Source organism: Nanorana parkeri, unplaced genomic scaffold (genome assembly GCF_000935625.1).
Source record: "Nanorana parkeri isolate BGI_ZX_2015 unplaced genomic scaffold, ASM93562v1 scaffold1208, whole genome shotgun sequence".
Lineage (NCBI taxonomy): Eukaryota > Metazoa > Chordata > Amphibia > Anura > Dicroglossidae > Nanorana > Nanorana parkeri.
In genome coordinates this window covers 342,272-345,712 of record NW_017307476.1, presented here as the reverse complement: position 1 = coordinate 345,712, position 3,441 = coordinate 342,272, and the positions used below count along the sequence as shown (strand labels likewise).

Sequence of the window (3,441 nt, the reverse complement as noted above, 5' to 3'; positions counted from 1 at the left end):
TCGTATAGGGTGTTATAGGTCAGGGTCAGGCGGATGCCCAGGTATTTAAGGGAGGGGGCCCAGGTGATCGGGAAGGAGAGCTTGAGTGCGGCTAGTGTTGCAGACGTCAAGGAGACATCAAGAGCTTGGGATTTGGATTGGTTGACCCGTAAGTCTGAGATGAGTGCGAAGTCTGAGAGTGCTTTAAGGAGGTTCGGGAGGGAAAGGAGGGGGTTAGTCAAAGACAGGAGGACATCATCAGCGAAGAGGGATATTTTGTGGTGAGGCCCTGAATATCGGGGTTGGATCTGATGTATTCCGCCAAGGGTTCGAGGGCAAGGGCAAAAAGGATGGGTGACAGGGGGCAACCTTGGCGAGTGCCGCGCACTATCGGGAAAAGAGACGATTCAAAGCCACAGTACTTAAGCTTGGCCTGGGGCGAGGCATACAGGGCTGGGACCCAGGATATAAAGTGGGAGCCAAAGCCCCAGTGGCGGAGAACCTCAAAGAGATACGGCCAAGGGAGCATGTCGAAGGCCTTGGAAATGTCCAAGGACAGCAACATCATTTCTCTGGAGCGTAATTTGGCTAAATGCATCAGGTGTAGGGCCCTCCGGACCCCGTCCCCGGCCTGTCTGGATGGCATGAAGCCGACCTGATCTTTTTTGATTAGGGACCCTAAAAATTGGTTACAGCGGGAGGTGAGAATGTTAGAAAGCTCTTAACGTCTACATTTATTAAGGAAATAGGGCGATAATTGGTCCAGGAGTGGGGATCTCTATCTGGCTTAGGTATCATTACAACGTTCGCTGTGAGCATGTGTGGGGACATGGAGTCGCCCTTCGGGAGACCATTAAAGAGGGAGGCCAAGTGGGGGGATAAATCTTCAGATAGTTTTTTATAGAAAAGGACGGGGAATCCATCCGGGCCCGGACATTTACCCGTTTTGAAGGCCTTAATGGCTTGTTGGACTTCGATGGCAGAGATTTCCGACTCCATGAGGTACCTACCGGCTTGTGGGATATCTGGAAGGGTAATTCGGGAGAGAAATTTGCGGATAGTATCGAGTGAGGAGGCGGAAGGGGTCGAGTAAATCTTGGAGAGATGGTGGTGGAATTCAGATAGGATTTTTGTGGGGTCACTAGTGCAGGTGGCCAGCCTGGTGCGGAGGGAGATTGGGGTTGGGACACTATCAAACGTCCGCAGGCGTTTGGCTAGCATAGAGTCGGGTTTGTTGCCCTTCGCGTAGAATTTCTGTTTCGTCCAACGCAGGGAACGTTCGGCCCTATCCGTGAGGCAGAGGTCAAGCGCAGCCCGTGTCGACGCCAGTAATGTGCGGTTAGTGGTCGTGGGGTTGGACTTAAAGGCCCGAGACCTCTGGTCCAGTTCCGTCTCGAGACTCTGAATGCGCTGGTTGCGAACCCTCTTTCGTTTAGATGCTATTTGAATCAGGTGGCCACGTATGACCGACTTATAGGCTTCCCAGACTAGCGATTCAGAGGGGACCGACCCCGCGTTGAGCTGAAAGTAGTCAATGGTACGCATGCGGATTTCCGTGAGTATAGGATAGCGAGAACAGCGATTCATTTAAGGACCAGGGGGGCATGCTTAGGACGGAGGAGCACACTACGAGCACTGCATCATGATCCGACCAGGGTATAAGGAGAATGTGAGAGGAGGAGGCTAGAGAGAGGGAGCGCCGTTGGAGAAAGGCATGATCGATACGAGAGTGGGAGCGATGGGGGTTAGAATAGAAGGTGTAGTCTCTTCCCATGGGGTGGCGATCTCGCCACACGTCCACTAGGTTATGCTGGAGGAGCAATTGTTGAAAGCATTGGCTGTGGGGGAATTGTGCAGTGGGACCTGGGGGGTATTTATCTAGTTGGGCACGGAGAATCAGGTTGGAGTCCCCACATAGGAAAAGAGTACCTTTTGCATGCTCAATGAGCAGAGGTGAGTGAGAAAAGGAATTGGGTTTGTATTAGGCGCATAATAGGTGAGAACCGTGATGTCAGTATCATTAAGTCTGCCCGTCAAGAGAAGGTACCGTCCCTCTGGGTCTGCTATCTGCTTAGTGCAAACAAAGTTCGCTGTTTTACGGAAAGCTATGAGGACACCGTGTGTTTTCGTGGAGGCATTGGCTTGATATACGGATGGGAAGAAAGCATCAATATATTTGGGGGCACTTGAGGTCGAGAAATGCGTTTCTTGAAAGCAGGCCATGTCAATATGGTGGCTGCGGAGGTAGCGAAAGGCTTTCGTTCGTTTCTGGGGGGAGTTAACGCCCTGCACATTCAGGGAGAGCCAGCGGAGCGGCATCGTGCCGCTCGGGGCTGGTGACCAAAGCAGGGACTTGTGTCTTTTTTCAACCTGACTAACTATGTAACTATGGAATAGTTCCTGTATTTCCAAATTATTAATGTCTGTGCATACTTGGCTTGTACTTGATAGTCCATATCCCCTATGTCTTGTTTCATGCTTTTTTTTTTTTCTATTTTTGTATGTCTATTCCTAAATAAATAGATTGACCCTAAACAGCATTTGAAATTGTTTAAAAACATTTTGACTTTAATATCATTTTAAGTGCTTTCCCTCCTTTTTAATGTTTTTGCTAACTTGTCTTTTTTTTTTTTTTAGAAACTCCCTTGGCTAAACCGAAGCAAAGAAGTTGTGGAAGAATTTCTGTCTTTTTTGGGCAATCTTGTGTCAGCTCAGACTGTATATCTAAGATCTTGCATGAATATGATTGTCTCGCATTTTCTACCATGTAAGGCTAATTTTTTTTATGCAAGTTTTTATGTTTGTCAATGTCTAACTATCTAATGCAGCTATAGGCAGAATGTTCATAAACATATACCATATAATGATAAACTTGTATTGGCTAAATGAACCTTGCTGGCTTCTAGTTTTGCCTGTAGTAACTTTTCCAAAAATGTACCTCCATAAAGTTTGGAGTTTCCTTTATTGGATAACTTAAGTTATAAAAGATACAAACTTTTGGGAAGCCTTAGATTCCTTCTTTAAGCTATATAATTTACTTGTAAAACTGAGGAAAACATGACACTAGCTATATCACAAAGTAACACATTTTTAGACATTTTGTTAAATATGTTAAGTTGATAACTTGCTTTACCTGAGCAAAACAAAAGAATGGGGTTACAAGGGGATATTACTTGGTGGTAATTTGTATTTAGAATGTTGAAGAATGTTTGTATGAATTAGTGCTGCAGCTAACGATTATTTTCATAATCGATTAGTTAGCCAATTAACTTTGATCGGATAAAATAAAAAAAATGAATGTCATTTATTTAAAATAAAATACACAAGTACAGCACTACAAACTGTACTGCACTGGAACGCAGGGCATTACAGTACTGCACGTTCCAGTGTGGGCAATCGCATTGTGAACGGGAGGTGCATTTGGGATACATTAAAATTAATGGCACCACAACGCTCCTCCTG

The 3,441-nt window shown here is 45.9% G+C and overlaps 1 long non-coding RNA gene across 1 annotated transcript in view; it reads left to right on the top strand.

The window, feature by feature from the left end:
• Positions 1 to 2,622: 2,622 nt before the first annotated feature.
• LOC108796997 overlaps positions 2,623 to 3,441 on the top strand; it is a 1,867-nt gene continuing 1,048 nt past the window's right edge. Inside the window, exon 1 of the long non-coding RNA XR_001941843.1 lies at positions 2,623 to 2,746. This is a non-coding gene — a long non-coding RNA (uncharacterized LOC108796997). The remainder of the gene's footprint in view (positions 2,747 to 3,441) is intronic.